Source organism: Suricata suricatta, chromosome 4 (assembly GCF_006229205.1).
Source record: "Suricata suricatta isolate VVHF042 chromosome 4, meerkat_22Aug2017_6uvM2_HiC, whole genome shotgun sequence".
Classification (NCBI taxonomy): Eukaryota; Metazoa; Chordata; class Mammalia; order Carnivora; family Herpestidae; genus Suricata; species Suricata suricatta.
In genome coordinates, this window is record NC_043703.1 from 11,082,109 (window position 1) to 11,109,155 (window position 27,047).

General features: G+C 42.8%; 1 protein-coding gene and 1 non-coding gene across 4 annotated transcripts in view; both read right to left on the bottom strand.

Moving 5' to 3' along the window:
* The window catches only part of CLYBL (citrate lyase beta like), a 253,205-nt gene that overhangs the window by 52,923 nt on the left and 173,235 nt on the right, over positions 1 to 27,047 (bottom strand). The window lies entirely within an intron of this gene.
* On the bottom strand, positions 4,519 to 4,624 carry LOC115290927. The gene has a single exon (XR_003908308.1). It is a non-coding gene; the product is annotated as a U6 spliceosomal RNA (small nuclear RNA).

The window sequence follows — 27,047 nt, forward strand, 5'->3', positions numbered from 1 at the left end:
GGCAGCTCCATTCCTTCACTGGTGCCAGGCGGGCTCGGTGCGGGGCCACTTGGGTTTTCTTCCCTCTTTTATCGCCCAGTAAATTTTCATAAAGCATTTAACGTGAGAACAAGCAGGTTAATTTACCATGCCGGCGAGCCAGGCTCTCAGAAGGCTCCCTGCAACACTGCCATGTTCTGGCGTCGGAGTCAGAGGCCTCGGTCCCAGCGGCGAGGAAGCTTGCCAGAGCCGTCTCTGTGCAGACACCAGGTGTGATTTAGCATAACAGATTGTGCGGACGTCCGCAGCTTCTGTAATCCATGCGTCAGGACCAAACTGTATCCTTCGTGCAAGATGAAGATGAAAGTCTCAGGGGCTAAAAGCTCTGCCAGGAGAAGCTTCGGACGTTCAGGAACTGGGAACATCATCCCACCTTGCAACACATGCCTGGTTTCAGGAACATCAAAGTCCTTTTTAACAATGTTGGTACCTTGGTGAAATGCCCTGTTTTATCACCACGCTGTTTTTCCCTCATGATAGGTGGGCAATGAGAATCTAACATTTTTAAATATAAAATATGCAAAACATAGAATTATAAGGAAATTAAAAAAACCCTTATTGAATCCGGCCTTCAATATACACCTAGTCAGTTGCCCAAATCATGCATGAGGTCTTGGTTGACAGTGACTTTGAACACTGATGCTCCAGAGTTCAGCCCTTGGGATGCTGCTTAGGGAAGACTTTCAGCTTTGATGCTAGACAGTGCAGACCTCAGAGATGAGAACTGTAGGCCCCCTGCAGGTGGCAAGCTTAGTGAGCCTTGAGAAAAGGACAGACCTGACACAGAGGTCAGCCCACGGGGAGAGTGGCTGAGGCACGTGGGAAGTGATTTTAGGACAAGCTTAGCAAACCCAACTGCCAAAATTACCAGCCTTCTTGTCCAGACCACTGCCATGTGCAATTTAATGCTTGGCAATGTGCAGCTGGTGAGTGGGGAGGACCAGTGCATCCCAGGGGCATCCCAGTGCTGAGGAATATGGCTTCGGGAGGAAGTATGTAAGGTGCCTGCTTAGCACAGCGGGCAGCACGTCAGTCTCATAATATGAAGGTCCTGAGTTCGGAAGGAAGTATGTATGTTCACACTTGCAGAATCACTGGGTAACAAGCGTGTAAATTTTTTTTCTTTAGATTTTAGCATAGTTGACACATAATGTGACATTGGTTTCAGATGTACGACATAGTGATTCAGCTTCTCTATATATTACGCTGTGCTCACAAGTGTGGCTGCCCTCTGTCACTCATACAGCCAACCCTATTACAACATTGCTGACTGTATTTCCTGTGCTGTGCCTTTCATTCCCGTGACCTAGTCATTCCAGAACTAGGAGCCTGTATCTCCCACTCCCCTTCACCCATTTCACCCATCCCCAACCCCTCTTCCCTCTGGCAACCGTTGGTTTGTTCTTTCTATTTACAGGTCTGACTTTGCTGTTTATTCATTTGTGTTTTTCATATTCCACATATGAGTGAGTCATTTGACATTTATCTTTCTCAGTCTGACTTATGTCACTTAGCACATAATCCCCTCCAGGGCCATCCATGTTGTCACAAATGTCATGATCTCATCTTTTTTATGGCTGTGTAATATTCCATTGTATGTGTACACCCACATACATATCTTTTTCATCCATTCATCTATCAAAGGACACTTAGGTTGTTTCCATGTTTCTATGTTGTAGATAATGCTGCAATAAACATAGAAGTGCATGTATCTTTTTGAATGAGTGTTTTTGTTTTCTTTGGATAAATACCCATATTTATTAGTGGAATTATTGGGTCATACGGTATTTCTATTTCTAATTTTTTGAGGAACCTCTATACTGGTTTCCACAGTGTCTGTACCAATTTACATTCCCATCAACAGCGCACAAGAGATTCTTTCTCCACACCCTTGCCAACACTTGTTATTTCTTGTCTTTTTGAACAGCAATGTAAATGTTATACAGTTCTTTTTTAACTTTTCTTTTTTTAAAACCCTATAGGGTTTTTTTATTTATATATATATCTTTAAAAATAATCTCCATACCCGACATGGGGCTCAAACTCACGACCCTGAAATCAAGAGTCACATGTTCTTACTGGCTGAGTCAGCCAGCTCCACCTGATGGAGTGCATCTTTTAACTTTTCAAGGGGCCTGCATCTCATCTTCTCTCATAGCAGTCCTGAGGCAGAGACAGGGCAGGATGTACTATCCACAATTGCCTGAAGAACACGGAGGTTACAAGAGCTAGCTTTTTTGAAGACTGCACAGATAGTCAGCAGGGGAGGCGACGCAGAACTCAAGTGTTGTGCTTCCAACTCTGTCTGCAGAATCCCTCCTTGCATTGCATTGGGTCTGTGACTTACCCAGTAGCCTATAATAAACTGTTTTGTTTTCTGCTTTAACTTAGGAGATTCTGTGGTTGGCTACCAGGAGCCCTGACTAGTATGGGGATCACAGCACACATGCTTCCCCTGCTTTTTTCACCCACTAATAGGCAGAGTACATCTCTCTTAAATGAGAAAATCTCCACAATCACTTGTCATGATTGCACAGTATTCCATTGCATAGATACGCCACAACTTGTCTAATCAATCCCCTAATGACTAAGAGTGTAAGTTTCCCCAGTGTTTTACTATTCATTCATTCATTCCTTTCAACATATATTTACTGAATACAGTTTATGTGCCAGGTACTATTTTAGATAATGAAGATAACAGCTCCCTGCCTACATGGAGCTTACATTCCAGTTAGGAAAGCAACTAATAGAGGAGTAAACCAGTAACAGCTGCAGACGATGGAAAGAGCTCTCCAGAGGACAGACTTCAGCTCCGGGACAGCATGCCAGGGGGCAGTGCTACCTGAGTAGGGCAGCAGAACAGCTTCTTTGAGAAGGTGACATTTACCCTGATACTGAAAAGATGACACACAAAGCTGTAATGAATATCCCAGAACATTCATTTCAGAGCACTTGTCTGAATATTCCCTCAGGATACGTCCTAGAAGTGCAAAAGCTAGGTCAAATTACACGCTCATTTAGGCTCCAAAGGACTGGCCATGAAATTCCAACTCTTGAGGCCTCCCTCTAGGCCAGCTCTGGATCCAGCAAGTCTATGTTCCAACCGTGCCAATGACTGGCTCTGTAAGAGACTGGGCAGTTCCTTAACCTCACTGTGCCTCAGTTTCCTCATCTGAAAAATGGGGATGAAAATAGTGTCCGACTCAGGGATTGGTGAGGATTCAAAATGGTGTAATATAAATAAATGGTTAATAAGTGTTAGATTTTAAAAAATTACATGCTCATTTTAATGTGTATACAAAACCTGCTTTTTAAAAAAGGACCATCCAAATTTAAACTTTCTTAGTGCCCACTCACTTGGGGTTGGTTCTGAGCTCATACTAGCTTGACCTGTTTTATTTTTTGCTTTTTTAAAAATTTTAATATTTATTTATTTTTGGGAGACAGAGACAGAGTGGTAGAGAAAGAAAGGGAGACACAGAATCCGAAGCAGGCTCTGAGCTCTGAGCTGTCAGCACAGAGCCCGAAGCGGGGCTCAAACCCATGAACTGTGAGATCATGACCTGAGCTGAAGTTGGATGCCCAACAGACTGAGCTACCCAGGTGCCCCTACCCTGACCTGTTCTTGATAATGCAGTGTCCTCACACCAGGACTCTAAACCACACGTAACAGGGAGCGTGTCTCATGGTACCTATGCCTGCAATGCCAAATTGAAAACACAGGGAGCCGGACTCCTGGCATTAAGGAAAGTCCCCGAAAGGGCCAAATTTACTTACAGATAATGGGAGCCAGCCTGTCCACCTGTCCAATCTTAGAACCTTCATTTTGAATGAAATTAGATATTAAATATCTAGGGTCTCTTTGCCTATGGGTGCTGTGGTCTTCAGGGTACCAGATTCTTCACGAGGCGGGCAGGTAGGTCTAGTGTGCTCACCATTGCTTGATTAAAAAAAAAATAATAAATAGCAACCTGCTAAATGTTTTTGTTCCAACTCAGAAACTCCAAACCCAGAATCTTGAATCCGTGCCTCAGCAGGAATGGAAGACCACAGGTTTTGGATGGCAAATGACTTACTGCAATCTGAAAAGATCTATACTGCTGGTATAAAATGTGACCACGTTCCGTTTCTTCCTTTACCCATCTGTTGCTGTTTTGGTCTAGAGAAGAGGATGATTTTAAAGATTTAAATTTGGACCATGTGTAAGCTGATTTCTCAAGCCATATTTAATGTATTTTGGCAACAAACACTACTTCAGTGCTGTTTGCCCAAAAAGGCAGGAGGGAGTGAAAGGTTTTTGATCTTTTTCAGGTTGTATGCATTTTTTGCTTCCATGCCAGAGCTTTGATTGGGAGGAAGGGAGAAGTACAGAGAGTGCCAGAGAGGAAGGAGATACCTCGCAGCCATGAGGCACCCAGCCTTGATGGGAGGAACTGGAGTGGACCTCCAGCTTTGGAGGCGTGCCAGGACTGAGGACATAAAAATAGGGAACGCTTCATGCATCTGCGTGTCATCCTTACAGAGGGCCTTGTTAATCTGCTCTGCACTGTTCCAATTTTAGTATACGTGCTGCCAAAGCGAGCACCAGGTTGTATGCATTTTTCAATGGAGGTGGTTGTGATTAAAGTAGTGACATCTAGTGAGTTAATTTTTTTTCTTAAAGAAAGGAGTGAGCAACGGATAGGGAAGAAAATGAAAGAATGAAGACTTTAAGGAAAAAGAGCGCCAGAATGTCTCTTGATTTCTCTGTCATCTTAGGCATATTAGTCTTGTCTCCATAACCAGGTAGAGGAGATACACTCACTCAAGTCCGACCATGATTTGATGCCCTCAGAGTTCCTAGGGCAGGGCAGGGCATGGCACAGCTGCCCCATCTGGGAAGATTATCTTGAGAGTCAGATGGGGAATCTGCTTGCCCCTGCATATGCTCTCTCTCCCTCTCTCCGTCTCAGTCATTCTCTCTCATGTGCACACACCCAGACACACACACAAACACTGTTTCTTCCATGTCTGCTAGGTTCTCGCAGCAAGAAGCAGGTGCCCCATTCTTAGGTATGACAGATTCTTTCTTGTATTTTGTAAACATGATCAGTAACTGAGGTCCTGGATTAAGAATCATGGAGAATCAGCCTTAGAGTTGGGAGGGGTCTGTCTCCCTCTCTCTCTGCCCCTCCCTCGCTTGCACTCTGTCTCTCTCTCTCTCAAAAATAAATAAAGGGGCGCCTGGGTGGCCCAATCGGATGAGCGTCTGGCTTTGGCTCAGGTCATGATCTCATGGTTCGTGGGTTCAAGCCCTACGTTAGGCTCTGTGCTGACAGCTAGCTCAGAGCCTGGAGCCTGCTTTAGATTCTCTGTCTCCCTCTCTCTCTGACCCTCCCCTGCTCATGCTGTCTCTCTCACTCTCAAAAACAAATAAATAAAAAAATAAAACGTTAAAAAAGTTAAAACAAAAAGAGTTGGGAGGGGTCTTCAAAGCTGCCCCCAAGAAGCTTTGTCCAGGGCAGTATCCCCTTCTATCCTCTTGGCAAGTGATTTCCCGGCTTTTGTGTAAGCACGGCCAAGGTGGGGCAGTCCCATAAATGTCTCAGGATGGTTACTCTGTTTCCTGAGTGCTTGGTCTTCTAACACTCCTAGTTCTAGTAGCTGTCTCTCTGAAAACCTATGATACAAATTCAACTTCCTCTCACTACTGAGTTGCCCTCCTTGGGACAGATTTGGCAAATGTTCTTTCTAAACTCAAAACACAGGTCCCACTGCTCTTCATCTGGATGTTATGCCCAGCCTGTGAGGGCACGACATCTGGCGGGCTGGCCAGACATTTAAGTCCTAAGAATGTTGGTGAAAAGTGTTGGTTGGCTAGGATTTTAGACTAACTATATATCCACTCAATGTGCTTAACAACATGGCTTTCATTATAGTGTTCTTAAATCCAGCCACTGTGATACCAATTTTTCAGTTTTTCAAAAGGGTTTGAAGAATGCTGTATGTTTAGGTCACCTGAGTGGGCTAGTCGGTTAAGCAGCTGACTTCGACTCAGGGCATGATCTCACTGTTGTTGAGTTCGAGCCCCACGTCAGGCTCTGTGCTGAGCCTGCTTTGGATTCTTTGTTTCCTTCTCTTTCTCTGTCCCTCCTCTACTTGTGTGGGCACATGTAAGCTCTCTCTCTAAAAATAAATAAACATTAAAAAAAGAATGTTATATGTTTAGTAACTCTCAATAGGGAAAATTATCACATCTCATAAAGGTCAATCTTTACTTTCTCCCAAAGCTAAACAACATTATGTATATTCAGAATTATTCTTTTGGCAGCTAATTTTTATCTGCCATGGAAAATACGCCACAGATGGAGGCATTCCTGAGATAAAAGTCGGAGGTATATGGGGCCTCAGTTTCTAAACTGAAAAGATGAGTTCTGAGTTTCTTTCTGGCTTTAACATTCAACATTCTCTGCATAACCCTACTCTGGTCAACTGTCTCAAGAGAACCCCTTCTTTCAAATAATAGAAATACACACTTTTATTACTTCCTTTTGGGAAGAATAACATACCACTCGATTAACATTTCAACTTAGTATGTATTTTATGATAGAAAAATGCAAAATATCTAATATTTTGAGTATTCTGTAGTTTTAAATATAAAAGCTTTCAATCTTTGTCATTTTGGATAGAATGACAAGTTTTTAGAAAGTTAGCTGAAATTTATTATGAGCCTTTACACATACTTCTAATATATAATTATGCATAATCAAAGAACAGATAATGCCTACCATCTTTAAACTAGATTAAAGAAGCATTAATGGACATTAAAGCACTGAGATTTTGAGGACATAAAACCAGTTTTGGAAGATGAAACGTTCTGGAGATTGGTTGTACAACAATATGAATATACTTAATACTACTGAGCTGTACACTTTAAATGGCTATGAAGGTATATTTTATGTGATTTTTTTAACTACACTAAACATTTTTAAATGCACCCTACTTGGGGTACCTGGTGATCTCACTGGAAAAGCATTCAACTCTTGATCTCAGGATTGTGAGTTTGAGCCCCCACATTGGACACAGACATGACTTTAATATGTAAAAATAACTGCACTCTTCTTGCAATAAAGCAGAAATGAAAAACTGCAACACAAGGTGACATATATACAATAGGCAGACATCAGATGGTGGCTGCACAGGGTGTAGCACTACTGCTCCTGGCCCCAGCTTCCATGCTTGCCTCTTCCTTTGAGTTTTACCTCTTAGAACCTACATATCCAGCCCCACTCATGGCTAGGTGTGAATGGAACAGACGTGGCGCGTGCAATGTTTAATCCCTTAAGGAAGCCGTTTGCCCTCCACTGTCTCTCCTCCCATGTCACAGGCTGGAACTCAGACACAGTACGGAGCGAGTCTCAGCCTCATAGACTAAGGTGTCATAGCAACAAGGCAGAAGCAACTTGGTCTCTCAATGGACTCAAGGAGGAGTGCTGCGCACCTACCAGGACCACCTGCCTGCCTCTGAGCAGTTTGGTGAGAGAGAAATGAACCTCATTTGGTGTGAGCCACTGCAGCTTTGGGTCTTCTTGTTACAGTAGCTGAGCCTGTACATTAACACAAGAGAACATAAGGGTGGGGGTGACGGTGAGAGCAGGGTATGCAGCTGGGGGAGGCAGACCGTCTGGGAAGACGGAACAATACAGACAGGCTCTGCTACAAAGTCCGGCTTCCCAGCCTCTAGCCCTGGGCTAGAAAATTCCTTTCTCGTTGCTGTGTGTGTGTGTGTGTTGAGTGGGAGGCATTTTCCAAAGATGGAGGGAGGAGATCCAGCAGGAACAACATGTGGAATTTTGGAGTGTTTGTGTGTGTGTGTGTGTGTGTGTGTGTGTGTGTGTGTGTGTGGATGATTAATTTAATTTTAGATGAGTTTGGTTAGGATTTCAATAGAGAATGCCTCTTGACCATCAAAATTCTGAAACAACTGAACAGAGTCAGCATGAGGAAAATTAAAAACACTTCCTTTATTTTTGATAAATGCTGATCTGAGGGCACAGTTTAGTGAAAGTTCATACTGACTTTCTAATACTGAACTGTGGAGTTGGACTGACCATTATGTTTTCTTTATTTTTTAAATTTTTAATGTTTATTTATTTTTGAGACAGAGAGAAACTGAGCATAAGTGGGGGGAGGGGCAGAGAGAGAGGGAGACAACAGAATCTGAAGTAGGCTCCCGGCTCTGAACTGTCAGCACAGAGCCTGACACAAGGCTTGAACCCATGAACTGTGAGATCATGACCTGAGCTGAAGTTGGATGCTTAACTGATTGAGCCACCCAGGCATCCCTATTTAATTTTTTTTAAATGTTCATTTACTTTTGAAAGAGAGAAACAGAGAATAAGCAGGGAATGGGCAGAGAGAGAGAGAGAGAGAGAGAAGGAGACCCAGAATCCGATGCAGGCTCCAGGCTCCAGGCTCCAAGCTATCAGCAAAGAGCCTAATGCAGGGCCAGACCCACAATCTGTGAGAGCATGACCTGAGCCGAAGTCGGACACTTAACCACCTAAGCCACCCAGGTGCCCCTGGACTGACCATTTTTAGCTATGGAAGCAGCCCAAAGATTCTCAAAAAGTTTTTCAATAAATATTTATTTTTGAGAGAGAGAGAGAGAGAGAGAGAGAGAGAAAGGGGGGGGGAGAGAGGGGGAGAGAGGGGGAGAGAGGGGGAGAGAGAGAGAGAGAGAACATGAGCAGGGGAGGGGCTGAATAAGAGGCAGACACAGAATCCGAAGTAGACTCCAGGCTCTAGAGCCATCAGCAGAGCCTGGTATAGGGCTTGAACCCACGAACCATGAGACCATGACCTGAGTCAAAGTCAGACGCTCAAGTGACTGAGCCACCCAGGAGTCCCAGCAGCTCAAAGATTGTAATGCAATGTTACACTGGGGGCTTATTTAATCCTTTCCCTTTAAACTACAGGAGCTGGTGGAGTAAAGAAATAGAAACTATGTCATGAAATTCTTTCATTTTTTAATTTCTCTCTCATACCTCTTTTCTTTGATAGACTTGGTGACATATCTTACATTTCCTTGGCCTCCACTGGTGATCAAATGGAGCCATTGTTGATATTCTGCTTTCTTTCTATAATTACACTCTGAATTCTGATTGTGATAAGGAGTAAACAGCCACTTAAGGGATGAGTCTTGGGTTCCCTCAGAAGGTAACTTCAGGACTAGAGAATTCTGCCTGACAATAAACTTCCTTTCCAGGATACTTCTCAGTTTTTATATAAATTCCAACATGCTGGCTCACAAGCTGAGTCAGTCCTTAGTACCACCTACTGACATGGCCCTCCCAAATGTTTGTTTTTTTTTTTAACCTGGATAGCACGTATAGGTATTTAATAAATATTTAAAGAAGAAAAAGAAATAGTAGGTAATGTTGGAGTCTAAAGTGGGTTCTTTTAAGAGATCATCTTTTTTTAAATTTATTTTTATTTTTTTTCTTTTATAGTTTATTGTCAAGTTGGTTTCCATGTAACACCCAGTGCTCATCCCAACAAGTGCCCTCCTCCATGCCCATCACTCCTCCTTCCCCTCTCCCCCTCCTCCATGAGCCCTCAGTTTGTTCTCAGTATTCAACAGTCTCTCATGGTTTGCCTCCCTCCCTCTCCCCACCTATTTTTCCCCTTCCCCTCCCCCATGGTCCTCTGTTAGGTTTCTCCTGTTCCACCTGTGAGTGAAGAAAACATATGGTATCTGTCATTCAAGAGATCATCTTAAGGTGTGAAAGGAGAAACAGGTAGTACACCTAGTACAAGGTGAATGTTTTTAGTTTTTCTAATAGAAGTGTCATCAAGCAGAGTTGCTCAGACACTGAATTGGATTGTAAAAAACAAGCAAAAACCAATGTAGTGCTATTTAAAAAATCAATCATGTGACAATAAATTCAATATTGTCACTAACACTGTAAACTGTTCACCCTCCATCGTGAACTGGTAAACTGATTAACATACTCTAAGTCTGAAATAAAAACTATGTTGGAGAGTAGTTGTTAAAAGATGTATTGAGACAGAGCTGTTGAGAAAAGGCCCACAAATTCTGGCTAAAAGACCAGAGATTATTTGATAAATGTATAATAAAACAGCAGAATTTTATTGGTACTATTACTCTATGAATTTGAAATAGCTTAAAATGGAGAGGTTATTGAAGAGTATGTGTCTGACACAGAAACAAAGTTTCTCCAGCGTGGAGGAATATCAAAATGAAGTCCCTTTCTCTGATAATGCGGTGTTTCTTCCTACAAAAAAATCTTAGGAGCACCTGGGTGGCTCAGTCAGTTAAGCATCTGACTCTTGATTTCGGCTCAGGTCATGATCTCACAGCTTGTTGTGTCTGCACAGAGCCCTGTTGTCAGCACAGAACCCATTTGAGATCCTTCGTCTCCCTCCCCCACTTCCTCTCTTTCTCAAAAATAAACATTAAAAATATTTTTATTTTTGAGAGAGAGTGAGTGAGAGAGAATGAGAGAATGCATGTGGGCAGGAGTGGGAGAGGGGCAGAGAGAGAGAGAGAGACACAGAATCCAAAGCAGGCTCCAAGCTCTAAGCTGTCAGCACAGAGCCCGACATGGGGCTCAAATCCATGAACTATGAGATCACGATCTAAGCTGAAGTTGGTCACTTAACCAACTGAGCCCCCCAGGTGCCCCAACATTAAAAATATTCTTAGGGATGTCTGGGTGGCTCAGTCAGTTGGGCGTCTGATCAGGACTTTGGCTCAGGTCATGATCTCATGGCTTGTGGGTTTGAGCCCCACATAGGACTCTGTGCTGACAGCTCAGAGCCTGGCAGCTGCTTCAGATTCTCTGTCTCCAACTCTCTCTGCCTCCACCTCACATGTGCTCTGTCTCTATCTCAAAAATAAATAAGCATTTAAAAAAATAAAAATGTTTTTTAAAAAACCTTAAGAAAATTGTGGCTCGTTCAGAAGGTGGTATTCATGGACATCTATTATGTGAGCAAAAATATTTATCTCAAAAGAGATCTAATATTCCTAATTAGTAATATTACTAAAAGGTTTTTATTTTTTTAAGCTTATTTATTTACTTTGAGAGAGAGAGCATGTTGTGAGCAGGGGAGAGGCAGAGAGAGAGAGGAGAGAGAAATCCCAGATAGTCTCCATGCTATCAGTGCAGAGCCTCATGTGGGGCTTGAACCCACAAACTTTGAGATCATGACCTGAGCCTAAGTCAAGAGCAGGATGTTCAGCCAACTGAGCCATCCAGGCACCTCTAATGAGTTTTAAGTCAGCGTTTTTTGTTTTTTATTATCAGTAAGACCATCGATGAGGTTAACAGGAGAAGAGATATTAGAGTTCCTGATTAATGATGTCCATTCTTTGAAATATACTCATCTAAAGTGTATTGGTTTCCTATAACCAATTACCACAAACTCTGGCTGCCCTTAACAACAGGAATTTACCCTCTCACAGCTCTGAAAGCAGAAATTTGAACTGGAGGGGTCAGCAGGACTGTTTCCATCCCTGGAGAATCTGCTCCCAGCGTGTGCTGGCTGCACTCTGTGTCACTGCACCTCTGCCTCTCTCTCTGTGGCTTTCTCCTCTGTGTGTCACTTGCAAGGACTCTAGACGCTGGATGATCAAGGATGATCTTATCTCGACAACCTAACTACATCTTAAGGACTCTTTTCCCAAATAAGGCTGCATTTATGGATTCTGGGGGTTGGTTGGGATATGGATAGAGCTTTTGGGAAGCCACAGTTCACTCCACTATAATAACTGAGGTGTATTATTTTAATCACTACGTGCCTTAATATGCTTGCAAGTAGTCACTTCAGATGAGTGACTACCAAAAGGCTTCCAGTTCTTTGTTTTTAAGTTTACTTATTTGTTTTTGAGTAATCTCTACACCCACTGTGGGGCTTGAAACTATAACCCAAGATCAAGAACCACACACTCTACTGACTGAGCCAATCAGATGCCCCAAAGGCTTCCAGTTCTTAGAGTCAGAAATCAGCAAACACTGGGCTGTGGTAGCCAAGAACTATAGGTTAGCTAAAAGATCATGGTACAATTCTTTTATTAAGTCACGGTTCATAACGAATGGAGCCAGACTTGTCTGACGCTGGCCATCAGCAACGGATACTCTGTGCAGAAGCATTGCCTGTGTTGTTTTCCACACCACTGCATGTACTAGAATTGCTGAGGGAACTGGATATATGAGGTTAAAACTAAGTTGACTTTTTTCTCACTCTTGAAAGCAGTACCTTGTCAAGGCAGTTCTCACAGCTTTGTTTTCAATCAGCTAACTATGTTTTCCATATTACTCTAATCTAGTATCCTAATTGTACTGTTTTCTGATGTGTATTTATGTCTTCAGACAGCAACTTTTTAACCAAAATAAACCTACCAAAGAAAATGAATATGAACAGTGGAATGAATGATTCCTTAAAGGTGCTACTAGAAAATATATTAATAAAAGTGACTTTCCCCTTTTTCATTCTCCCTCCTCTCCCCAGCCCTGTTGAGGTGAACAGTGCCTCGACTACTTTAGGTCCTTGGCAAGGTCTTTTGGGGTGCCAGTGTATGGCAGGGGACAGGGCTTGATACTGTCAGAGTCACAGGTAGTTGAACTAGACATACCTTAGAGGTGACCTGGGACAACTCTAAGCTCACACTCGACGCCCCTCTGCAATATTTCTGGCCCGAGGGGCATCCACAACTGGTTGAATGCCTCAAAGTCCATCTTTTTGTCCTTGGCTGGCTCTAAACACTACATTGCAGGCCGCAGCTGTCTGGAGGCATATTCTGCCCCCCAACCTATGCTGTGCCTCAGTGCCTACCCTTCCCCTTTCCGCGGCCTCCACTGAAAGAGCGCCCATTAAAGGGAAGAGGAAGACAGTAGTTCTGAGTCACAGTGTTTAGGTTGTGTGCCTGGAGAAATTCTTTCTATCAAAAATGCTGGTTTTTCCATATAAGCCTAGTAGATATCTTTCATCATCCAGAGAATGTATTTTTTAGATAGTTGGCTACAGCTTGAGTCACACAATTTTAGGGCTGAAGAAAGTGCAGCAAGTATCCAGTCACTTTAGAAAAAAGGAGATAAAAATCTCAGTGCTACCAAGAAATTACTGAGATCACTCAACCTGAAGGGGGCAGAGCTAGGACTACAGCCCAATCTCCTGATGACTATTTAAGCATGTTTCCACACTCTACAGATTGTGATCAAAACTTGTCCCATCTCTTGAGATGTTGACCTCACTGGTGCCGTCTGATGAGACAACCAACCTCCTATGGTCTGAATGTTTGTATCTCCCCCCAAATCTATATATTGAAGCTCTAACCTCCAATGTGATGGTATTTCAATGTAAAGCCTTTGGGAGGTGATTAGGTCTTGAGGGTGAATCCTTTGAATGGGATTCGTGCCCTTAAAAGAAGAGACCCAGGAGAGATGATCTTTCTCTCTGACATGTAAGGAAAGGTCAAGAAAACAGACACCTATGAACTAGGAAACAGACTCTTAACCAAATCGTCCTACACCTTGGGCACTTCTCAGTCCCTGTGAGAAATAAATGTTTGTTGTTCAAACCTCCCAGTCTCTGGTACTTGTTATAGCCCCTCGAACTGACTAAGACTTAACCTGATGAATATACTCAATGACGTTTACTGAGTGTGCTATGGGCAGACAAGGGTCTTGCTCTCACAGAGCTTGCTCTCAGGTGAATGAAGGATTGACAGAACCCAGAATCCAAAAGGCTACAGGGCTCTGATCCAGCTTTCGCATTAGGGCATTGATTGGAACTGGGGTCACCTAGTTCAGCTCTCAATTTTTCATAGTACTCTTAGAGGAAAGGTAAAGTACCTGAAGTTAATGTCTCCACCTAGAATTGTTCCTTGTCAGAGGTCATCATGGGCTTAGAAAATAAGTTTCCGTACTTCCTCTCTAGCACTCAGCTCTCAAATTAAGCAGGAACCCATGGTCTATGACAAGAATTATAAAAGAAAGCTGTTTTTTTATTAAAACTCATTGTTGTCCATAATATAAAGTATATCTCTTGGGAACATTAAAGCTATCAACCACCTACTTGTAAGTGAGAGAGAGGCATTTTATGGTTGACACAGTGAGTGAGAAAGACCCAGATGGTGGATCTTTTTGGCGTGGACTTATCTGCTCCAGCTGTCTAATACATTTCTCCGCTGCATTAACTCTTCCTCCATCAGAACCATCATAGCAGTCTGCTTATTTACGAGGAAGACAAAAACAGAACGGTGTGTGTCTGTTAGATCCCTACCTTCCTCCTTCAACACTTCAACTTTCACTGCTACAAGGCAATGGAAAGACCTGGATCCTTTGGTGACAAATCTCAAAGCCCTGGCCCATGCAAGATTCAATACAGTCTCTCTTCCTCATGAAACAGGAAAGGGGACTAGATTTTGGGGGGGCTATATTACTTCGGCTGAACCTGATTCCTGATGAAGATTCAGAATTTGTTTTAAAAAGGGTTTTGGCTTGTTGGATGGAGCATGTTGCATGACTGCTGGCTGGAGAATGAGTCCCTTGGGCTTGAGGCCCTGTCTTCTTTCATGAGGAATCCCTGCCAATTCAGGATCCGTGAACTGCTTCCGCCAGCCAGTCTCCAATTTAGCATATGCACAAAGCCAATTTTTGGACACCATGATGGAGCCTGGCATCTCTGCAGCCTTCCATGTTTGCCGTGCTCACAGGGAAATAACAAGTAACTGGCAAGACAGAAAAAAAAATATGACAAGAAAAGGCTTTCTCAAATCACAGATCCATCGTCTATGTATTGTATATGTCTATGTGTCTCCCTCCCGCTTTTCCAATATAAACTTCCCCCATGTAAATCCTTGTAGTTATTTCATTTAGCTTTTCAATCTGGGATGCACTTAGTAATAGCCAACACTGACAAAGATAAAACCCTGCTCCCCACTGAGAACATCTGATTTTTTAAATGTAGAAATGCTGCTCTTTACAAAATAGGACATTTCCCTTTTAATTAGTTTCAAAATGCACCCAAATAATTTGCAACTAGGAAATGATACCATTTTAGAGTACTTAAAAATAATTCCCATGCATGCAAAGCCAATATGATGAGAGGCACAAGCTAGTGAAACTTTCAGTCTTTAGATAAACTGAACTGTTTCTGTGCGGACAGCTATCACTAACATGGACAAATTATCACAATCTTCTCTCAGAGAACCCGAGTCCTTAAAAAAAAAAAGGAACAGAAAAAAAAAAAAAGAAAACCCCAGTCTAAGGTATTTTCTGAGACAATTGCTAATTGAGGCTTGAATGGACCCATCCAACTTTGCTGAAAATATGGATCTTCCTGCCTCCCTCCCTCCTCTAGATTTTCTTGCCAATCATCTAGTTTTCTTTCTTTTTTTTTTTTTCCATCTAGTTTTCTAACAGTCCTTCAAGAGAACCAAAGCTCTATGGTATTATGTCATGCTATCTTTGAAAATAAATACATACATTGTGCTCACCCACCCTTCAACGTGCTGGCAATGATTCTGGGGAGGGGCATCCATCAGGAGAGGCATTTTGACTTTGGCCTGGGCAAGAATGAAGTTAAATCTCGGAATAAAAGGGAAGGCGAGACTAACATGATTTTCTTCTAGTGCCTGGATTATGGACAATGACCAACTTCTCAGCTCTTTTGGGAAATGAGATCCCTGTCCTCCCGGCCAGGTGAGCCACTGCTGATAGGTTTGCTTGCGTGGTATGAACAAACTCTCCCAGACCACACAAGTCCTTACCTGTTAGGGGAGATAGAGAGTCTGAGCCCTGCATGTATAAATATAAATATTTTAGGAGCCTGGCTGATGGTAAGGTTTGCACTGCCGTGCAGAAGCCAAGCTTGATTGCCCGGGCCTGGTGTGGGGCTCCCCAGGTGGCAGGGGCTGAGAGCGGGCAGTGCAGTTGGTGGGGGGTGGAAGTGAGTGCCTCCAGTCATTCTGAGTAGCCCCTGGGCTGATTAGTGACGAGGGCTGACAGGCTCCTAAGGGGAGGTCCTGTCCAGTTTCTTTCTGCAACAGGGATGATGGGCCATGCATGGGGTCCTGAGGCAGAGACTGGGGATTTTTTTGTGTGACCATGACTACATTCCTCATCAACAGGCCACACTCATGGTCTCATTGGAGGCCACCGCCTCGCCGGAGGATTACCATTAAGGGACGTCTGCTCGGTGGCGCCAGGTTCTTTCCCCACCCCTCAGGGGCCAGCATGGTGCCTCCATGCGGTTTCACCCAAGCCAGACAGAAGGGCAGGGCACCAGGCCTGGGAATTAGAGAGGGCGATCGATATGTGTATACAGAACACAGTCACGGACAATTGAAAAGGCTCACACGTAATCCCACTGGGAATGGCTTAAAACTGAAGTCTGTGATAAATGACTCACGGAACCCAGACCCTGACTCGTCTGCCTGGGAATGGCCAGAGGTGAGGTTCATAACGTTTGTGATTCATGGAGATCAAGGGCCTAGAATGTGTGTAAAGGATTGTGGGACTGGCCTTGTAAATAAAATAACTCTTTAAACAGGGAAAAATTTTTTACTCTTGAAACCCTGAATTATGAGATGGCGACTTTTTCAAGTCTGGTGTCAAAAGAAAGACTACTTCTTTGCAAGCCAATGTTTACAACTTGAGATCTACTGCCTGGGCGCCCTGACATAGTGCCACCGTGCCCAGTGCACTGAGTCTTTGCTGATGAGCATGTGTTCACTGGGGACACTATTTGGAGGAATAATCAGAGACTGTACAGTTATGAGAACTAAAGTAGATATGGGATTACAATACAGATGTTTTGAACTTCTGGCTTTTGGTGAGGTAAAATCAACAAGGAGTGTAAAAGTATGTATTTAAGCTATACCACAGTTCAGCAGATTCTAAGATCCAAGTTGGATTATAATATGGAGTTAATTTACATGGTTTGTGGCTCTGGTAATGCAGTAGTTTTCCTAGTGAAAAGAAAACATTTGGTATCCTGGATTGTTGAAGGCTGGGTTATAACAGAGTCAAATGAAAGGTAACTTCTGGATAAAGAAAAGCTTTATTGGTCAGAGATATCTAGAGAAACAGAATAGAGATAGACTGATAGACAGATTTATTTTAAGGAACTGGCTTACAGATTGTGGACTGGTAAGTTCAAAATCCACCAGGCAAGCTGGCACACTGGAGACGTGGGCAAGAGTTGATGTTATAATCCTGAGTCAGAATTTCTTTTCCAGGAGACCTTCAACTGATTGGATGAGGCCCACCTACACTATCCAGGGTAATCTACTTTACATAAAGTGAACTGATTAGAGATATTAACTATGTCCACAAAATATCTTCCCAGCAACACCTAGATTTGTATTTGATTAAATTACTGGGTACTTACTATAACTTAACCTAGTTGACGCATAAAACAGATCATCACAGTAGATTTCTTTCAAACTGTGAAAAAAAAATCCATGTCTTCAGTTCACAAAGATTCAGCCTTCTTCCTTTCTGAAGAAGCCACACCTCATCGAATGAGGCATGATACACCTGCGACCTGTGGCTCTAAAGTCTTCTTCACCAGGTATCCGTTGTTAGAGGATGCAGATTCTGAGCCTCGTATAAATACTGTACAGAGAAGGGACTGGCAACCGAGCTGAAATGGAGAGGAGGAAGAGCACCCGTGCTAATCCTTTCTGTGCCGGTCCTACCAGTCTCCAAAGCGATTATTCCAACTCCGGCCAATGTAGCAACGGTTGTCTATGTTGCCTACCTGACCAGTTTCTGGCACATGCTTTCCCTGACTGCTGTTCTCAAATATTCACTAAGTGTGTCCTTTGAGCATGATGCACTCTTAACATGTGGGTAAACCTCCCAAAAGGAGATTACAAATGTGCTGTATTGGACCAACAAGTCATGAGGGTTCTCCTCCCAAAGAAACATCGGTTTCCTTCCCTGTTAATTATACCCTAAATCCTTCCTTTCATAAATTGCATATTTATAAAATAGTTTAAACAACAAAGCATCCTTCACCTAAAGAGGACTAAATCAAAAGGAAAAAAAAAACTTGCAACAGAAATATATTGTTTTGATTCTTATTTCTAAGGTCAGATAATAAGTAACATTCATATGATACTTTATCATTTATAAAATGCTTTCACATACACTCATTTTATTTTTTATCCTTGAGATTAAAAGGTTGACAGTATCACCCCCATTTTACAGATGACACCACAGAAAGGTCAGAAAGATGAGCAGCCCTTCTGATCTGATACGGCCCTTGGACTGCTGAGCGGGGCCTGGACTGCAGTCTTCTGCTCCTGGCTACAGCCTGGGCTGTCCAGTCCACTCTGGGGCTTGCTGCTGGTGACCAGTTCAACTCTCAAACCTTAGTTTATGGAATTACATAAAGGTGGCCAGAATGTGACTGTCCAACAAATCAAGTGACTCTCTGCTTGTGGAAAACCTTCGCTGAAGTTACTGTGCCTACAGATGGCCAGGTATCCTTTTCCCTTCCATGTGTCTTCCGTGGGTGCAGAGAGCTCTCTCTACTGAAAATCAGTCGGGGGCTCCGCACAGGAAAGAGTGGGGAGTGGAAGCAGGATGTGGATATATTCCATAAAGTGAAAACTTAACATTCTAATAAGTAATTAAGAAAAAATTCGAGCTTGTTTCCTCAGCTGATCATCGCCAGCAGAGCCAACTTTGGATTAAACAGTTCTGCTCAGTGGTTTTGACATCCTCAGTCAGGCATATCTTGATGAAATTAGAGATGCAGAAAATATTTTTTGATGGAGCGCAGGGACAAAACAGCTAGAAGGGAAGCCAATTTTACACACAAACTTGTCCAGACTGAGATGAGGAGGAAAAGAGAAAGCAAGAGGATAAGGAGTGTGTGAGTGTATAAATGAAAGAAAATGAAAGCAAGTGATAGAAGAGGAAAGGCTGATGCTCATTAATTAGACTTTAAGTTCTTGGCAGTAAGAGGTGTGTTTATAAACAGTCTTCACTAAAACATACCTTTCCAACTACTGACTGTTTTATCTGCCAAAAAAAGTCTCTAATTATTCTGTACTGTTTCAGTTCAGAAGCAGACAGAAAAAGATTAATAAGAGAACATAGCCATTCTTATGACAGAACATAGATCTCTGCACAGAGGCCAATATTTGTAATGTTCAATGAACAAAGTGTGGCCAGTGTAAACTATTTTACAACAGGATTGGGGGGAGCTATTAGTCAGGTGGCTTTCAAACTAGCAAAAAAACCAAAAAAACACTCCAAGACCAAAGATACAAAATTTGAATGTTAACTATTCAGGAAGCTCTTAATAGCATGCTTACACTAATTCATCAGTAAACCAACCAATTTTCCTTTTAGGACTTAAATCTAGAAAAGTCCGATTTGTAAGAATAAAATACACACTTGCAGACATGTCAACATATTTTTGTAAATTATCTCCCATGCATCCTTTCTAAGGAAGTTACTAGAGGATGTACTCCCTTAAAATGAGGGAAGAAACAACAACAACAAAAAAAGACATGAGATCCAATAAGCAGAAAATCCAACTCAGAAATTAGGCCAAAGGATTTCCCAGGATGACAGGGGAGGAAGCTACCAGGTAACACGTGAGGAGATAGCCAGCATGGATGGGAGCAGTGAGTGATGGCTCTGTTGGAGAGTCTGGGATGGAATTAGTGAGAGTGATCTAGAAAACACGGCAAATTCAATAGGCAGTATAAACATGCTATTTAGAAATAGCAAGAAAATTAGAAAATTTGAAAGTGGTTTTTTTCCAGGAAGCAAGGCCTGGGGAGGGGCAGGAATGGCGGTTTCTCTCAGACCTTTATTTGTAACAGAAAGGAAACCCCTAAACCAGCTATGTTTTCCTGACTCCTCAGCACTTTGGGCCACCGTTGTGTAGTGGGGCGGGCACACGGCATAGTGTTAATAAGGTCAGAACTCAGACCTCGCTCTCTGGGCACAGTGACTGTACCTTCCTCCTCATCTCACTGCGGTCATGTGCCATTTGTCGGAATGGGAACTGGGCTACAGCAAATAGAGGCAATCAACACAAATCCATAGTCACCACTACTAAGGTCCGCTGGGCTCATTTGTGGATGTGTTGCACTTGATCTTGCTGAGCATGATTCCTAAAGTCACCATGCCTGCGCCTGTCAATGACCAGCACACACTGGAGGGACACTCCAGTGTCATAGTCCCATCCCTACGTGGGAACCACTTCCTTGCCTTCCTTCAGGCCCCTGAGCCTGTCCCAGTTTTAAGCTTCCTAGGCACTAGTTCTGCTGTTCCGCCTTCCGATTTACATTCTTCAAAAATTGTTTAATGTTTATTTAAAAAATTTTTAAATGTTTATTTATTTTTGAGAGAAAGAGAGACAGAGAGAGAGAGAGAGAGAGAGAGAGACAGAACACAAGTTGCAGAAGGGCAGAGAGAGAGGGAGACAAAGAATACGAAGCAGGCTCCAGGCCCTGAGCTGTCAGTACAGAGCCCGATGCAGGGCTCGAACCCACAAACTGTGAGATTATTACTTGAGCCGAAGTTGGACACTTAGCCGACTGAGCCACCCAGGCACCGCTAATGTTTATTTGTTTTTGAGTGACAGAGAGAGACAGAGCACAAGCAGGGAAGGGGTAGAGAGAGGGAGACACAGAACCTGCAGCAGGGTCCAGGCTCTGAGCTGTCAGCACAGAGCTTGAAGCGGGGCTCGAACTCACAAACCATGAGATTATGACTTGAGTCAAGTTGGATGCTTACCCCACTGAATCACCCTGTTTATGTTCTTATTTAGTCATTTGGACTTGCCAGTGTGAACCCTGTATTTGTGAAATAAGTTACTGTAAAACTTAGTGACTTAAGACCACAATCATTTTAGGGGCGCCTGGGTGGCTCAGTCGGTTGAGCGGCCGGCTTCGGCTCAGGTCATGATCTCACGGTCGTGGGTTCGAGCCCCGCGTCGGGCTCTGTGCTGACAGCTAGCTCAGAGCCTGGGAGCATGCTTCAGATTCTGTGTCTCCCTCTCTCTGGCCCTCTCTTGCTCGCGCTGTCTCTCTCTGTCCCTCAAAAATAAATAAAAGACATTAAAAAAAAAAAAGACCACAATCATTTTATTTACTCATGGTTCTGTGGGTAAGAATTTGCACTGGCTCACCTGGGTGGTTCTGCTGGTCCCACTGGGGGTCGCTTATGTGCACCCAGCTATCCGGTGGCTTGTCTGGGGCTGAATGATCTAAGATGGCCCCACTCACCGGGTTGTTAGTGCAGGCTATCTTTAGGGCTGCACGTCCCCAGCAAGAGACTTAGGGATCCTTCAAGAGATGACAGAGTTCCAGAAGGGCAAGCCCCAATGCGATCTATAGGCTGACACAAGTCACGTGGCCTAAATCAGAATTAGCAGGGGAGGGGACTACACCATGGTGTGCATATAGGAAGCATGAATCACTGGAGTCTACCACAGACACTTTCCCTGGTTACGATTTGGGTCCCTGCTTGATTTTCCAGGTACCAACCCTCAATGGAGACACATCTCCCCAGAAAATGGAGGTGCCATTTTTGTTCTCCAAGAATGTAAGCTCACTCTTTTATCGCCCATTCATAAAAGGGGGAAAAAAGGCAGTGTGCCTTCTATGAAGGAAACTAGGTCCTCCTGAGTCTGATCTCAACACCACTGAGCTAGGCCCGACCTAAGAGACCTGGGGAAATGCAGCAGCTCCATGGACCACACACACAGTGCCTTGGTGCTGCCTTGCAACACACACACCAGAATTCCTTGGCTATGTCTTTCACAAAGAGCAATACACCTAATTTCCCACAGCAAATGAAAGTTAGAGATATGCTTATCTAATAACAGAAGCAATTTTAGATAAATATGCTTATCTGCTCACTAATTTATTTACAGAATAATGTGAATTAAACCAGCTAAGTGCCATGCACTGTGTTAGATGAATGTGTTATAATTTCTGTCTTTACGGTGCTCAGAGCCTATTAAGGGGTACTGATACAGACAGGCTTTGATATACAAATCTAGTCAATTTGTGAAAATGGCTGGATGAAAATGGACTGAAAAAGTTTTCGAATAGTGAGAACCTATATTCCCTCATTGTAAATGGAAACAATAGTATTGTGTTCCCAGCCAGCCCCCAAACTCCAATCAGTTCCCTCAAAATTTGTTTTCTTTTTTTAATGTTTATTTATTTATTTTGAGATAGAGCGAGAAGAGGGGAGGGGCAGAGAGCCATGGAGAAAGAGAATCCTAAGCAAGCTCTGTAAGTATAGAGCCCAATGTGGGGCTCACACTCACGACCTGAGATCATGACCTGGGCCAAAACCCAAGAGTCAGACACTGAACCGACTGAGCCAAGTGCCCCACCTTGAAAATTTTTCTTGAAGTTTAATTGCCTACATACCAACTCACCAAGTGTTTTCTACATTATGTAAAGGATTTAAAACACTAATTATCTAATTATTTAGCAATGAATGAGCACTCGTGGGTATATTTTTACAGTAACACCTACAACTTACGTTCTCCTTCTACGCCATATTAACATGCATGGTAATGTTTAAACAATGAAACAACAGGCTAAGGAACAAGAAACCTAAATGCTTTTGCAGCACATGCACGCATCCCTGTGTTGGTATTTTGACCCAAATGCTGAATTCTGTGCTTAATGTTTCTTCAAGTTATTATAATAATTACTCCAATGCAGAGTTTAGATAGTGCAGAGGGTTTATTTGTTTTTTATTAACATTGAGACTATGAAGCAACATGGCAATGATCTCTACAGAGAGTTCCATGACGAAAGGAGGAAACAAAAGCATATTCAAATATGACCAAGTACACATTCTGTGTGCATATGGGCAAGTGAACAAAGAGTATTTAAACAGCAGGTCTACTGTTACTGTGGTAAGTATCTGAATGATTTTTTTCCATTTTTATTATTCTATTGTTCTCCATTTAGGACAAGATATTTAAAACGTAAGCATGTGCAAAAACAATAGATGAAAGATAAGTGTGAGTGAAACACCCCTCCCCTCTCCACCAACCCCCGCACGTTCTCCAGTGCCTGGTTATACCATTGCCAATGGAGAGGGCAGGACACTCAGGAGAGATCACCTGGATCACATCTGCTTTATGGAAGCTGGGATTCTCTGCAACCAGCAGCCACTGAACCCACATGTCAAAATTTGCATATATAAACTACAGGTGCTGGGGCACCTGGGAGCTCAGTTGGTTAAGCGTCTCTTTTTTTGAAAAATTTTTAATGTTTTATTTTAATTTTTGAGAGAGAGAGAGAAAGAGATAGTGTAGGCAGGGGAGGGTCATAGAGAGAGGGAGACAATCCAAAGACAGGACCCAGGATCTGAGCTAGCTGCCAGTACAGAGCCCAATGCAGGGCTTGAACTCATGAACCATGAGATCATTACCTGAGCCGAAGTCAGATGCTTAACCAACTGAGCCACTCAGGAGTCCCTAAGTGTCTCTTGATTTCAGCTCAGATCATGGTCGCATGGTTCATGGGATTGAGTCCTGCATGGCGCTCTGTACTGATGTCACAGAGCCTGCTTGGGAGGTTCTCTCTTCCTCTCTCTCTGCCCCTTCCCTGTAGACTCTCTCACCCAAAATAAATAAATAAACATTAAAAAAATAAAACACAAATGCCTTGCATTGTATAGTAGGTAGCTGAGGATGTATTACATTTTTGTAATTTAAATTATACCAAAGAAACACAAGGAGATTTAAAAGCTAAGCACAAAGCTATTTAAAAGTCCCTCATAGAAAATTCTTTTGATGAGCAAAATTTCCTTTAATTTTACCCCCCTGATTTAAGTATTTTGATAAGTTGGATTGTCTCAAAGCAGGGTATAACAGCAGCATCTCTTACTTGTTTTAGATAATTGTTGTGCATCAGCTTGATGGAATATTAAGAAGTTATTAACATTTATAATTATCAAGACTGTGGTGGTGTGGAAAAATTCTTGTTCTGTGTTAAGTAAAAAATATCTAACTTAAAATTATATTCAAACCATTACTGCAATGAAGTAAACATGCATCGGGAATGGCTAGGAAAGAACAGAGTAAGGAAAGCATTTTTACACATGGCACATTCAAGTGGATTAAGTGGAGCTTTGCACAAAGCAAATCCTACCTTACAGCGATAGAAACTGAAGAGGGTAAATGACTTCACATTTTAGCTGCAGTGATATGAGCTGGTAGAACAGAAAACCTACAATCATAGAGGCTTAACACAGTGGCAGCTCCTGTCTTGCTCATGTTGAATCTAATCTGTGGGGGGGGTGGAGCGGGTGCGTGTGTGCATGCGTGTGTGTGTGTGTGCATTCTGTTCCACCCCGTCTTCAGGGACTCAGGCTGCCAGTAGCTCTATCACCTTGTTTTTTTTTTTTTAATGTTTATTTATTATTGAGACAGAGAGAAACAGAGCATGACTGGGGGAAGGACAGAGAGAGAGAGGGAGACACAGAATCTGAAACAGGCTCCAGGCTCTGAGCTGTCAGCACAGAGCCCCATGTGGGGCTCGAAATTGCAAACCGTGAGATCATGATCTGAGCTGAAGTCGGTCACTTAACCAACTGAGCCACCCAGGTGCCCCATCACTTTATTTTAAAAGTTACTTATTTATTTATTTTGAGAGAGAGAGAAAGCGTGAGCAGGGGAGGGGCAGAGAGGAGAGAGTGAGAATCCCAAGCTGGCTCCGCACTGCCAGCATGGAGCCTGATGCAGGGCTCAAATTCACAAACTGGGGCTCAAACTCCATGACCTGAGCCGAAGTTGAACATGTAACTGACTGAGCCACCCTGGTGCTCAGTGGCTCTATCATTAATCCACAACTTCCAAAGGTGTCTCTCTGGCTATTAATAACAATCAAACAGAAAGAACATGGTGGATAGTAAAAAATTTTTATGGGCGAGGGCTGGAAGTGGTAAACATCACTCCCACCCATATTCTGTGGGTCCGAACTTAATCACACAGCAATATTTAACTGTAAAGGAGGCTGGGAAATATCATCTGCGTGCTGGGAAGAAGTAGAAGTGGGTTTTGGTGAACAACTGGCTGATCTCTGTTACACAAATTCTCACATCTAACCAGATAGGACAAGAACTGGAAGCCAGCCTTCCTTTCTTGGCTTTGTGCTTATACTTTCATTTCTCATTCATTCATTTACTCTCTCTCTCTCTCTCTCACACACACACACACTCTAAAGATAAAGACTTTATGTGTTGAAATCTAAACAAAAGACTGTTGTTCTATATCTAAGGACTCCCAGTGCAATTTGATTCTTTTTAGGAAACTCATTACATTCTCAATGAAAACCATCATCCCTAGGAAGGAAATATTTACCAGGGATAAATCCAGATTCTGGAACAAGAGAATCTGGCTAAGAGCTGAGAAAGATTGAGCAAATGCCTACATAATACCATGGCTATTATATTGCAGGAACCACCCTCATCTTTGCTTAGGCATTGTCTGATTTCAACTGTTCTTGTTTGGTGAACAAATCAGATCAAATCAGTACAAATCATTAGATCTTATTGGTCTTGGTGGGGCTTGGTGAATGTGGTTTATGCTAAATATCAAAGTTATAGCCAGAGTTTAGATTGAACAATGAGAAAAATAAATTGCTACTCTTTATTTTTCTGTCCCCTACCAAGACTAACCAGTGCAATGCCTTGAACATTTAGGCACTTGGTAAATACTGAGCTAATCATTATGTTGTTTGACTATAATTCGGGAACTATTGAATTAAGTATGGATAGTAAATGCTATCAGGCTGCTCTGTTTATAGTCCTGCTCTGAACTTTTTATAGGTCTTACCATTTCCTCATACACACAACATGCGCGCGGGCACACACACACACACACCTATACACAACAATTTACACATATACATACCATCCATATATACACACCATCCACATGTCATCTACACATATCATACACACACCCCTGTACATTCCAGTCCACACACACACACACACTATCCACACATACAACACATACACATACATCCATATACATAAAAGTTGCATCTTTATTCTTGGGAATGTTCCTCCTCACAGCTGCTCCATGGGGTGACCCTAAGTGGCCTGGCGAGCAATCAGGTCTGAAGTGCCTCCCCAAGAGGCAGAGAGGAATGATCCAGGTAGGGTGTGCTGCCCCTGAGGCCACTGGGGAAAGCTGTGCTTCAGGAGGCCCACCCTGGCTCACTCTACCCCTACTTTTTATTTTAACATTTGAGGGGGGACCTTGCCTTTGGGATAAAGAAATATCTAGGAGGCTCAATTCCTATTCTTTTGAGGTCAGTCTTTGTTTCTGACTCTATGACTTGGGTAAATTCCTTACTTTTGCCATGGCTTTGGTAGCCCTTGAACCAGGGCTTGTGGGAACCCATAATATATATATGATGAAGAGGGCTGAACCAGCAACTTAAAGGCCGGTGTCAGAATTATCAGGAAGAAAACCAACTTTCTAAAAAGTATTATTTTAATAATCACCAATATAGTTAGCATAAGAAAGGCTAAGGGTAAAAAGAACTACTTCTGCTCAATTAAAAAAGAAACTGTTTGGGCTAGTTGCTAGTGGAAAGACCGCCCTGAGGGAGAAGCTGGGATGGACTACTGTGAGACAAAGAAAACCAAATTTCTCTGCCAAATAAAGTGGGAAGAATGAAGAGGTTCTAGCAGTCTGAGAAAGAGAAGGGGTTGGGGGGCTAGAAAGGTGGTGGGACTTTGGTCTATGACAGTGGCCTATGGATTGTTCTATTTTAAGTAGTGAATGCTATGGTGTGCTTTCCAGAAGCTGGAGGACTTGGGGACAGCAAAGTGTTGTCTAATTTACAGGTGAGACACCCTGAGCCAGGCAGTAGCTTATGCAGTTAACAGGCACATTCTGATTTAATCCTCATACACGCTCTGTGTGATAAGCCTGTGACTATCCTGATTTTACAGATGAGGACACAAAGGTTTGCCAAGGGT